The sequence below is a fragment of the Ipomoea nil genome, unplaced genomic scaffold (assembly GCF_001879475.1).
Source record: "Ipomoea nil cultivar Tokyo-kokei standard unplaced genomic scaffold, Asagao_1.1 scaffold2921, whole genome shotgun sequence".
Classification (NCBI taxonomy): domain Eukaryota; kingdom Viridiplantae; phylum Streptophyta; class Magnoliopsida; order Solanales; family Convolvulaceae; genus Ipomoea; species Ipomoea nil.
Genome location: NW_017619349.1, coordinates 3,952,077 through 3,965,818, shown reverse-complemented (window position 1 = coordinate 3,965,818; position 13,742 = coordinate 3,952,077). Strand labels below are relative to the sequence as shown.

At 30.8% G+C, this 13,742-nt stretch overlaps 2 long non-coding RNA genes across 2 annotated transcripts; both read left to right on the top strand.

Moving 5' to 3' along the window:
* The first annotated feature begins 4,455 nt into the window (after nt 1-4,455).
* LOC109161018 lies at nt 4,456-5,671 on the top strand. The gene is made up of 2 exons (XR_002050856.1): nt 4,456-4,579; nt 5,187-5,671. It is a non-coding gene; the product is annotated as an uncharacterized LOC109161018 (long non-coding RNA).
* A 3,226-nt stretch (nt 5,672-8,897) lies between these two features.
* On the top strand, nt 8,898-9,655 carry LOC109161021. The gene is made up of 2 exons (XR_002050859.1): nt 8,898-9,019; nt 9,366-9,655. It is a non-coding gene; the product is annotated as an uncharacterized LOC109161021 (long non-coding RNA).
* Nucleotides 9,656-13,742: the final 4,087 nt, after the last annotated feature.

The following is a 13,742-nucleotide window of genomic DNA, read 5'->3' as shown; positions in this document are numbered from 1 at the left end:
TTTCTTGCTTCAGAATTGTTAATCTTCCCAACTCGATGAATAAGAATGGTTTTCAATTTTCTCTTAAGGACGAATTGTCACTTGAGTATGCTCATGTGTGTGTTATTATAATAAAAATAAATATATAAATTGATAAATATAATAATTTTGAATTAAAGAAATTGAAGAAAAAAATTCTTTTTTAGGGAAAGTGAGCTACGTCGGATCAAATTTTTATTGTTTGGTGTGGCCTAGTCTGTCTCATATTTAATTTGACATTAAAAAAAATTAAAATTAGTATATAAAATGAAACTGAGTAACAGTTTTACATATTTGAGTGTACATTATCCAATAAATTCATAATTGAATTAGAATTATAATTTATTGGTGTTGCAATACATGATAATAGAAAGTTGAGGTACAGTTCAAACTTTACCAGTTTCACTAGGGCTTTCCACTTTAACTGAATTTGAGGGAGACTTCTGCAATTGTGATTCTGATATCCCTGAATTTTGTGGAGGTGATGAATTCACAGCTTGACGGAGGGGACTTTTGGTGATCTTCTTGAGGAATATCGGGATTTTGTATAAAATGAAATTCAATAATATGTATGTCTCATTTTAATAAGACTGTTGTAGGTATAATGTTCCTGTTGTAAAAAATAGTTTAGGCGTCCTTAGACCGTGGCGATTTCTCTCTTAGGCGCCCGCCTAGATTACTGACCGCACGCCTAACTCGGTCGACTTGGTCGCCTAGCGCCGAATTCGGCTGAGTTAACTCGTCCATTTCGGTCGAGTTAGCCGAGTTAACCTGGCTGGCTCGGCCTCATTATATATATATATATATATATATATATATATATATATATATATATATATATATATATATACATACTAGTATTGTCTTGCAGGATAATATTTAAAATTAATTGACTTATTAGACGCCAATTACTTAGAATGTATTTGAACTACAGAAAAAAAATATGAATAACAATAAAATTTGTTTTAAAAACTACTAAATATTACACATTATGAATATGTGAAAGTGTTTGACCTTGACTCTTGTTAATCATGATAACATTAAGGAACATTAAGGAAATTATTTTCTTTGAAACTTAGGTAATCTCGGATCGAATGGTGTCATAGTCATATATATATATGTGTGTGTGTGTGTGAATAAATTATAGTGTCTTGAGTATGGCCATTTTATTAATTATTGATGTTAACTTTTTTTGTTGATGTTAACTTTTTTATGGCCATTTTATTAATTATTTGAGTATTAATATTTTTATATAATCCTGAACCATCTCAATAAGTTTAGACCTGATTATAATCAATATCTTAAAAGCTCATGATTGTATTAATTTACATCACAAATATTATATTGCTGAGACATAATTTGAACAATAGCTAGCTAGTGTTAACACAATGAAATAGCAATACCTTAATCCTAAATACTAGGTTTTATCACTAACATGTTTTCTGACTCACCTAAAAAGTAGGATAAATAACAAAACATATTCATTACCAACGCCCTATATATAGAGCATGTCCGTTTACATATACTCCTGTTAAAATAAAAATAAAAAATAATAATAACAACAACAACAATAATAATGAATAGTAACATAAAATAATAAAAACAAAGTAGGAATCTCAAAATTATTGATGGCAATTGCAATTTCATTAAAGTCTATAGCAACAATCGGCATCCTGTTTTTGCTCTTTTGTTCTACTGGTAATTTCTTTTACAAAAATTTTCATTACTAGTGCGTTATAGTTTGTTAGATTAGACATGCACATATTCTCATACATGCAAATTTCTTTAAGGACAAGCCTGAATGCCTGATCTTATCATTTTATAGGTCCGGAACATAGCAATAAAAATACGTCCTACATGAAGTTAACATCATAACTGTCTGAGGATGTATGGTTGTTCATTCTTTTTTTTTTTTTCTTTTTGGCTTAAACATGGGCAGAGATGGGTCCAATGATGCTTGGAGAATCACGTAATTGTGATGAGACTACCAAGGTTTGCATCGCCCCTAAATATTGCAATAAAATGTGCAGAAAACGTTCTCGCTTCTATACAGGAGGTAAATGCATAGAATTTAATTGCTGCTGCTTTCCACCGGAGCCACGCAAGTGGCCGTAATACCAATGGTGGTGGTGATTGTGGCAAGTTTTGGGTTTTACAAATTTTTTCACTTTTTTAGCATTATTATATTATTATAGCGTTACGTATTTTATGTTAGAGTACCGTGATTGAGTACAACATATACCTGAAATGCATTGAGTTTGTTAAATGTACACTTTTGAACACTACTGAATGTATGTTGTGACATATACAAGTGCACTCGATAATATGTTAAGTGCATTCAATTGGTTCCTGGTGGTAAATTGTGGATAATGACACTAAATCGAACATGGGTAGTCACAATGTGTGAGGTACACTCAATATTACGGGTTCTTGTGGACATTAAATACTAATCCTCCCACAAATGATGTATCCACTATTTTGATGTTTTGACCGTGGTCAAAACAACAAGAAAAATTAAAATGTGACATATTGAAGCATTTTAGTTTGACATTTTGAAAAAAGATTCATCTTTCTCAAAAATTCCCATATAATTATTTTTTAAAAAAAGAAAAAAAAAAAAAACCTTAAAACTTACACTAAATATATACCATGAGTCATTTTGACCTCTTAAAAATGAGTCTGGCTCCCAATTAATGCCTGCACATCAATATATCCATGGGGAGCAGATTAAAGCAACCACACATGTGGTTTTTTGGCAGTTTTTTCAAATCTTGAAAACATATCTTGATTTTTATATTGATGTAGGTCATGGTTGTTTTTTCAATTCTTTCTTCTGCAAAAATTATATTTTTTTAGGGAGAAGAAAAAAATCAAGCTCGAATCGAACAAGCTAAGTGGAGCGCACTTCGTGCCCCTAGCGGGCGCGTCAGAGTGACTATGACAAAACCACCGTTGATTTCTTTTAAAAAAAATTGTGAGATTTTTTTTTTTTTTTGCTTTTTTTTTTTTATATTTTTATCTCTCCTACGTGGCACCTAACAAATTTTGTAAATTTTTTCACTTAGAGCATCCTTATCAGTTGGGGTTATTAGGGGGAGAATATAAGAGTGAGTAGGAAAGAGAATAATGTGGGAGGGGAGGGAAAAAAAATCAAAACTGATTTTATAAAAAAAATATATATAAAAAATAAGCATGTCATTTCTCTATTGGTTCTTTATCCTTCATCATTAATTATTTTTCTTGGGCAGAGTAATATCCCAACATTTGCAGATGCTCCCCACCCCTTCTCTCTCTTGATTCTCTCTCTGCCACCATGGCATTTTGGCCTCAAAAGTAGTGAATTCTCCCCTATTTCTCCTCTGATGTAGATGCTCTTATATGGATGCTCTTATGGAGCCTTGATGCCACTTTTGCACGAGCCTAAAGGCTCCAACCCCACTTTTTTTACTGACAAATTGACAATTGACGTGAAAAAGTGTAGAAATGAAGGGGAGCCGCAGAAATCACTTATATAATTTGCTAGCCACTAACCACTAACACAATTCGCTAATCGCTGATTGCCAAATAAGGTCAATGAGTTGCTAAGTCACTGTGATTTACTTATTTACTATCATGTCGGGTCTGATTTGGGAGCGACTGAATTTTGCCTTATGTGGGTAAGATTGCACTATAAATATCAAATAATATATTTTATAGTGTTGCACAATACACTCCAAGCTTGAGATAATTATTAAAATGTCACAACATTTTTTTCTTGCTTCAGAATTGTAACCAATGAATAAGAATGATTCTCAATTTTCTCTTGAGGACGGGTTGTCACTTGAGTATGCTCATGTGTGTGCTATTATAATAAAAATAAATATATAAATTGATAAATATAATTTTGAATTACAGAAATTGAAGAAAAAAATTCTTTTTGGAGGGAATGTAGGCCAGGTCAAATCAAGATTTTTATTGTTTGACTTGGCCTACTGCGTGAACAATGACTGTGTTCCTGATTCTATTTCATATACTTGTTCTTTAATTTATTATTTCACCATTTGATCAACAATATAAATTAAAGATAAGTTAATTATTGATAAAAAAATAAATAGAACTTGCATTCAAGACTCACGGTTCAATTTCAGACACCACTTAGAAGAAGAGAGAGAGAGAAAAAGAAAGAACTATGTGTAAGACATAAATTTGAAAAATACTTTTGGAACAAAAATCTAAGAATATAATTTTCGTCAGAATGGGTCTTTTTTCTTTAACCAAAAAAAAAAAACTAATTTACATCTAATAATGATTTGTTCCGTGTAAGCATCATTAAAATGTTTGTTACATGCATGGTGTCATGCTTGTGGTGTTTCATGTTTGAAAATAGGACAAGTAATTATACGTATTTATATTAAAATCATCAAACATACACTATATACGTAAAGAGTAATATATATACAAGAGATCTTTCTTGTACATTTGTACACAAAAATAAGTCTCAAATAGAAAATTACATTAATGGCTCGATCCTTTAAACTGTTTGTCACTATGTCCCTTTTGTTGGTCCTCCTTACTTCTCCTGGTAATTCCTTCTGAATAAATATTCATTTATAATTTCTTTTCTAGTACTACTGATTCTGTTATAATATAGTATATGTCCATACATATTTTTTCAACCTAATAAAAGTTTCACTGACTCTATTACAATGTAGTATCTGTTCATAGCTACTAGCTACTTTCTCAACCTACTGAAACACAAAAAGTCAATAACACCTCCACTGGGGCTCGAAATCACAACCACTACTGGAAATTATGAAATTTCCGACCACCTGAAACTTAAATCAAATCGAAAGCCTTGTTCCGACCACTTTTGGTATCCGGAAAAACCTTTTGTTGCTATTTCCGATCACTTTTTGGTATCAACTTGATTTAAGATCACTTTCAGGCGGTCGAAAATTCCATAATTTCCAGTAGTGAACCTCCCGTATGAGATTCCAACCCAGATGCCTTCTATGCACAAGGTGGTTGGCGACGGCAAGGTCTTGAATGTGTTAAAATGCAAAATATATTATATATTTGCAAAATATAAAAATATGTCGTACATGATGTTAACATCATAACTATTTGAGGATGTATGGTTGTTCATTCATGTTTTTTTGTTTTTTGTTTTTGGGTTTAAACATGGCCAGAGATGGGTCCAATGATGCTTGGAGAATCATCACGACAATGTGATCCAACTACCAAGATTTGCATGAACGCTAGTAATTGCACTAAATATTGCCGTAATAAACGTTTTATGCGCTATGATGGAGGTGAATGCTACGAATTAAATTGTTGCTGCTATCCACCGAAGCCACCGGATTCACCGGAGGAGTAATACAATAATTGTGGTACGGTGATTGTGGGGAGTTTTGGGTTTTACAATCAAGCTTCAAATGGCTCCTCTAAAGTGATTGGAAATAAAACTCTGAGGGGATTAGTATTTGTTGTTTTATTACAAAATATTTCTTTCTTTTTAGCATTATATTATAGCTTTATGTATTTTACGTAAGAGTATCGTGATTGAATACAACATAATATACGTGAAGTGCAGCATTGAGTTTGTTAAATGTACACTTTTGATTGAACACTACCAAATAATGTATGTTGTGACATATACAAGTGTATTCGATTATATATGAAGTGCATTTAATTGATTCTTAGTGGTAAATTGTGAGTAAGGACACTGAATCGAATCTGAATAACTACAATATGTGAATTACACCTAATGTTACGGGTTTTTGTGAACATTAAACATTGGTCCTCCCACCTAAGGACTTGTTTGGTAAATAACGAATCTGTCATTTTAATGTTTTGACCTTGGTCAAAACACCAAGAAAAACTGAAATGTGACATATTGCAGCATTTTAGTTTGACATTTTGATAACAGACTCATTTTCTCCAAAATTCTCATATAATTATTATTATTTAAAAAAAAAAAAAAAAAAAAAAAAAAAAAAACTTGCACTAAACACCATGAGCCATTTTGACCCTTTAAAAAGGAGTCTAGCTCCCAATTAATGTCTGCCCATCAATCCATGGGCAGGCAGATTAGAGCAACTACACATATAATTTTTTGGTAGTTTTTTCATATCTTAAAAACAGAGCTTGATTTTTATAATGACGTAGATCATGGTTTTTTGTCAATTATTTGTCATGTTTTTGCACGGAGAAGAAAAAAAGCAAGCTCGAACAACACAAGTGGAGCGCACTTCTCGCCCCACTGGGGCACGTCATAGTGGCTGCCAGCTGGCGGCCACTTTAACAAAACAACTGTTGGTTTCTTTTTAAAAAAAAAATGTCGAAGTTTTTTTATTACCTTTCTTTTTCTCTTCTATTTTTATCTCCCTACATGGCACCCAAAAAAATGTGTAAAATTTTACATTGATATGGATGCTCTTATGGAACCTTGATGCCCCTTTTGTAGGAGCCTAAAAGCTCCAATCAAACTTTTTTCACCGACAAATCGACAATTGACATGAAAAATAAAAGTAGAGAAATAAAGGTGAGTCGCACAAATCACTTATATAATTCGCTAACACAATTCACTATCCACTAACCACTAACACAATCCGCTAATTGCGGATTGTCAAATAAGGTCAATGAGTTGCTAAGTCACCGTGATTTACATATTCACTATCTTGTCGGGTTTGTTGTGGAAGGGAGTGAATTTCGCCTTATGCGGGTAAGATTGCACTACAAATATCAAATAATACATTTGATAGTGTTGCACAGTACACTCAAAGCTTAAGATAATTATTAATTAAAATATCACAACGTTTTTTTCTTGCTTCAAAAATGTTAATCTTCTAAAATCGATGAATAAGAATGGCTCTCAATCTTATGCGGGTAAGATTGCACTACAAATATCAAATAATACATTTGATAGTGTTGCACAGTACACTCATGTGTGTGTTATTATAATATATATATATATATATATATATATATATATATATATATATATATATATATATATATATATTGATAAATATAATTTTTGAATTAAAGAAATTGAAGAAAAAAATTCTTTTTGGAGGGAATGTGTTTGACTTTTATTGTTGGGTTATGGCAAATTATGTTGTGCATCCGTATGCACCATGCATGGTGTATACGGATGCAAAAACGACGTCATTTTATTAAAAACACGCATCTCACTTTAAAAAAAAAAATCAGTTTCGATTCTCAGCAACAACATATGAATTAAAATTCCAGAATCTATGAACTAAAATTTCAGAATGAATGAACTAAAATTTCAGAATTTGATCTATGAACTAAAAATTCCAGAATGAATGAACTAAAATTCCGGAATCTATGAACTAAAATTCCAGAATCGATGAACTAAAATTCCAGAATCAATGAACTAAAATTTCAGAATCTATGAACTAAAATTCCAGATTGAATGAACAACATAATGTTGTTGAGGGGAACCAAAACTGATTTTTCTTTTAAGTGCGATGCGCATTTTTAATAAAACGACGTCGTTTATGCATCCGTATGCACCATGCATGGTGCATACGGATGCACAGTATAACTATCCTTGGGTTATAGGTTTTGCCAAAAAAAATTATTGTTTAGTCCGGCCCAACCCAAATCATATTTTAATTAGTCATTAATAAATTTAATAAGTCTAAGCTAACAAACTTGAACAAAGAATTTATAATATATTTTAACCTTTTAGGCTATGGGGTAGACTCGGTCAAGAGTTTTATTGTTTCGCCTAGCTTGATCAGACATTCAGACTCATACTTTAATCAAATTAGCCTAAACCAGTTCAAATAATAATGATGTGCATTCAGTTTGTTAAATGTACACATACTTTTAAACACAATAAAATGTATGTTGTGATATATAACATGAGCCATTTTGACCATATAAAATGACAGGCAAATTAGAGCAACTACATATGTAATTTTTTATAATTTTTTCAGATCTTAAAACACAGTTTGGTATTTATAATGATGTAGACCATGGAATTTAATTTTGTCAATTCTTTCTCCTGCAAAAACTATGTTTGTCAAAAAAAAAAAAAAAAAGGCTCAAACTATGTAAGTGGAGCGTACTTCGCGCCCCCTCCCCACGCTCCACTGGGGCGCGTCAGAGTGGCCGCCAGGAGCCAACTAGCTAGCGGTCACTTTGACAAAACAACTGTTGGTTTGTTTTTTTTTTTAAATTGTCCCTTTTTTTTTGCTTTTCTTTTTCTCTTCTATTTTTATCTCTCATACATGGCACCAAAAAAATTGTGTAAAATTTTCCATTGACATGGATGCTCTTATGGAGCGTTGATGCTTCCCATTTTTTCAGTCGACAATTGACATGAAAAAGTGGGGAAATAATGAGGTGTCGCACAAATCAATTATATAATTCGCTAGTCAAATTTGTTATACACTAACCACTAACACAATTCGTTAACTGCGAATTGCCAAATAAGGACAATGAGTTGCTGAGTCACAGTAATTTAATTATTCATTACTTTGTCGGGTCTTGTGTGGGAGCGAGTGAATTACGCCTTATGTGGGTACGATTTCACTATAAATATCAAATAATAAATTTGATAGTTTTGCACAATACACTCAAAGCTTGAGATAATTATTAAAATTTAAGAATATATTTTTCGTCAAAATGGGTCTTTATTTTCTTTAACCAAAAAAAAAAAAAAAAAAAAAAAAAAAAAAACTAATTTACATCTAATAATGATTTGTTCCGTGTAAGCATCATTAAAATGTTTGTTACATGCATGGTGTCATGTTTGTGGTGTTTCATGTTTGAAAATAGGACAAGTAATTACACGTATTTATATTAAAATCATCAAACATACACTATATACGTACAGAGTTATATATATACAAGAAATATTTGTAGTACATTTGCATACATTTGTACAAAACAAAAATAAGTCTCAAATCGAAGATTACATTAATGGCTCGATCCTTTAAACTATTTGTTACTATGTTCCTTTTGTTGGTCCTCCTTACTTCTACGGGTAATTCTTTTTGAATAAATTTTCATTTATAATTTTTTTTTTTTTTGTAATTCAGATTCTGTTATAATATAATATTTGTCCATATATATTTTTCTCAACTTAATAAAAGTTTCATAGTCATGCCGCTTGACCGCAAGGTCTTGGATTTATTTATAATTTGAATTTGTTAAAATACAAAATATATTATATACTTGTAAATATATATATTAAATATACTATATATTTGCAAAATATAAAAATATGTCTTATATGAAGTTAACATCATAACTGTTTGAGGATGTATGGCTGTTCGTTTTTTTTTTTTTTTTCTTTTTTTTTTTTAATTTTTTGGTTTAAACATGGGCAGAGATGGGTCCAATGATGTTTGGAGAATCAAATAACTGTTATAATAATTCCAAGCTTTGCGTGACCGCTAAAACTTGCACTAATTTTTGCAAAAAACGGCGCTATAAAGGAGGTGGATGCTTAGTAGAATTTAATTGCTGCTGCTTTCCACCGGGTGTAATACAATGGTGGTGGTGATTATGGAGATTTATCTATTTACTATTATGTCGAGTTGAGTGTGAGAGCGTGTGAATTTTGATTTGTATAAATAAGATTGCAGTATAAATATTAAATAATACACTTTTTATAGTATGTATTATTGAAATGTTACAATATTTTTTTTTCTTGCTTCAGAATTGTTGACCTTCCCAAGTCGATGAATAAGAATGATTCTCAATTTTCTCTGAAAACGAGTTTTCATTTGAGCTTGATCATGTATTCATGTGTGTATTAATTATTATAATAAAAATAAATATATAGATTGATAAGTATAATAACTTTGAATTAAAAAAAATTGAAGAAAAAAAATCTTTTTTGGGGAATGTGAGCTACGTCGGATCAAGATTTTTTTTTTGTTTGGTTTGGCCTAGTCCGTCTCATATTTAATTTGATATCGACAAATGTAATAACCCTGAATTTAAAAAATTGAAACTTAATTTGATATCGTCAAATGTAATAACCCTGAATTTAAAAAATTGAAACTACAGTATATATATATATATATATATATATATATATATATATATATATATATATATATATATAGTAAAACTGAATAACAGTTTCACATTTTTGAGTATATATTATCCAGTAAAATCATAATTGAATTAGAATTATAATTTAGTGGTATTGTAATAAAACTACAGTGTGTATAAATTGAAATTCAATAACATGTCTCAGTGTAATAATACTATTTGAGGTAAGTGTAATAATACTATTGTATGTATAATGTCAAATGAAATTTTAGTTGCGCTGAAATAAAATTACAATGTATATAAAATAAAATTGAATATGTTATAAAAACAGAACTAATTACACGGAACATATGCGGTTTCTTTTCATTAAAAGAAACGATACCGTTTTGAAACATGATCCACAATAAAATGAAACTTTAATTACGAGTGTAGGGGGATTACAATTCCCACCTAAGGACTTGTTTAGTAAATGATGAATCCACCATTTTTGATATTTTAACCTTGGTCAAAACACCAAGAAAAACTGAAATGTGGCATATTGCAGCATTTTAGTTTGACATTTTGAAAACAGACTCATCTTTCTCCAAAATTCTCATATAATTATTTTTTATTAAAAAAAAAATAACTTAAAACTTGCACTAAACACCAGGCCATGACCCATTTTGACCCTTTAAAAAGGAGTCTCGCTCCCAATTAAAAGCCAGCCCATCAATTCATGGGCAGGCAGATTAGAGCAACCACACATGTAATTTTTTGATAGTTTTTTCAGATCTTAAAAACAGAGTTTGATTTTTATAATGACGTAAATCATGGTTTTGGTCAATTCTTTGTCATGTTTTTGCACGGAGAAGAAAAAAACAAGCTCGAACAACACAAGTAGAGCGCACTTCTTGCCCCACTGGGGCACATCATGGTGGCCACCAGCTGGCGGCCACTTTGACAAAACAATTGTTGGTTTCTTTTAAAAAAAAAAATGTCAGATTTTTTTACTGCTTTTCTTTTTCTCTTCTATTTTTATCTCCCTACATGACACCTAAAAATTGTGTAAAATTTTCTATTGATATGGATGCTCTTATGGAGCCTTGATGCCCCTTTTGTAGGAAGCCTAAAAGCTCCAATCCCACTTTTTTCACCGACAAAAATCGGCAATTGACATGAAAATTAAAAGTGGAGAAATAAAGGTGATCGAGTCGCACAAATCAGTTATATAATTCGCTAACACAATCTGCTAATTGCGGATTGTCAAATAAGATCAATGAGTTACTGAGTGACCGTGATTTACATATTTACTATCTTGTCGGGTCTGGTGTGGAAGGGACTGAATTTCGCCTTATGTGGGTAAGATTGCACTATAAATATCAAATAATACATTTGATAGTGTTACACAGTATACTCACAGCTTAAGATAATTATTAATTAAAATATCACAACATCTTTTTCTTGCTTCAGAATTGTTAATCTTCCAAAATCGATGAATAAGAAATAAGAATGGTTCTCAATTTTCTCTTGAGGACAGATTATCACTTGATTCATTTTAGTAATGAACAAAAAATAATTTTATGGGACTTCCCTGTCGAGAATAAAAAAAATTTCTCTGTCATATATATATATATATATATATATATATATATATATATATATATAAATTGATAAATATAATTTTTAATTAAAGAAATGAAGAATTTTTTTTTTGTTTGGTGGGAATGTGTTTGACTTTTGTTGTTGGGTTATAGGTTTGGCCAAAAAAATTATTGTTTAGTCCCGCCCAACCCAAATCATATTTTAATTAGTCATTAATAAATTTAATAAGTCTAAGCTAACAAACTTGAAGAAAGAATTTATTATAATTTTTAACTTTTTAGGCTATGGGGTAGACTGGGTCAAGAGTTTTTTTTGTTTCGCATAGCTTGATCAGACTCATACATACTTTAATCAAATTAGCTTAATCCAGTTCAAATAATAACTAGATAGACCGTGAATTAATTCACCCATTTGATACCACTTAAATGAAAAGAGAGAGAGAAAGAACTATGTGTAGGACAGAAATTTAAAAAATATTTTCGGAACAAAAATCTAAGAATATATTTTTCATTAAAGGGGTCTTTTTTCTATAACAAAAAAAAAAAAAAAAAAAAAAAAAAAAAAAAACTAATTTACATCTAATAATGATTTGTTCCGTGTTAGAATCATTAAAATGTTTGTTACATGCATGGTGTCATGTTTGTGGTGTTTAATGTTGTAAAATAGGACAACTAATTACACGTATTTATACCAGGACTATGTGGTCTAATGGTATCCGGGTTGGATTTCCATTTGGAAGATTATGAGTTCAAGCCTCAGTGGAGGCGTTATTGGTTCTTTGTGTTTCAGTAGGTTGAGAAAGTATATGAACAGATACTACAATGTAATAGAGCCAGTAACTTTCAAAAAAAAAAAAAAATTACACGTATTTATATTAAAATCATCAAACATACACTATATACGTAAGAGTAATATATACACAAGAGATCAGATCTTTCTTGTACATTTACATACATTTGTAAAAAACAAAAATAAGTTTCAAATCGAAGATTAATGACTCGATCCTTTAAATTGTTTGTCACTATGTTCCTTTTGTTGGTCCTCCTTAGTTCTACTGGTAATTTCTTTTGAATAAATTAAATATTCACTTATATTTTTTTTCTAGTACTATTAATTTTGTTATAATATAGTATCTATCTATACATATTTTCTTAACTTAATTAAAGTTTTCACAGCCCTGCCGCTTGACCGCAAGGTATTTGATTTATTTAGAATTTGAATTTGATAAAATGTAGAATATATTATACATGTATGATTGTTCATTCTTCTTTTTTTTTTTTTTTGGGGGGGGGGGGGGGGGGGAGGGGGGGGTTTAAACATGGGCAGAGATTGGTCCTGCTTTTCACCGAAGCCGCCACCGATGCCGTAACACAATGGTGGTGGTGATAGTGGAGAGTTTTGGGTTTTACAATCATGCTTGAATTGAAATGGCTCCTCTAAAGTAATTGGAAATAAAACTCTTAGGGGATTAGTATTTGTTGTTTTATTACAATATTTTTCTCACTTTTTAGCATTATATTATAGCTTTATGTATTTTAGGTAAGAGTATCATGATTGAGTACAACATATATGTAAAGTGCATTCAGTTTGTTAAATGTACACATACTTTTGAACACGATAAAATGTATGTTGTGATATATAACATGAGCCATTTTGACCATATAAAATGACAGGCAGATTAGAGTAACCACATATGTAACTTTTTTATAATTTTTTCACATCTTAAAACACAGCTTGGTTTTTATTATGATGTAGACCATGGAATTTAATTTTGTCAATTCTTTCTCCTGCAAAACATAGTTTTTGCAAAAAAAAAAAAAAAAAAAAAAAAAAAACTATGTAAGTGGAGCACACTTCGCGCCCCCTCCCCACGCTCCACTGGGGCGCGTCAGAGTGGCCGCCATGAGCCAACTAGCGGCCACTTTGACAAAATAACTGTTGGTTTCTTTTTTTAAAAAAATGTCAGATTTTTTTATTGCTTTTTTTTTTCTCTTCTATTTTTATCTCTCATACATGGCATCAAAAAAATTGAGTAAAAAATTTTCCATTGATATGGATGCTCTAATGGAGCGTTGATGTTTCCCATTTTTTCAGCCGACAATTGACAGGAAAATGTGGAGAAA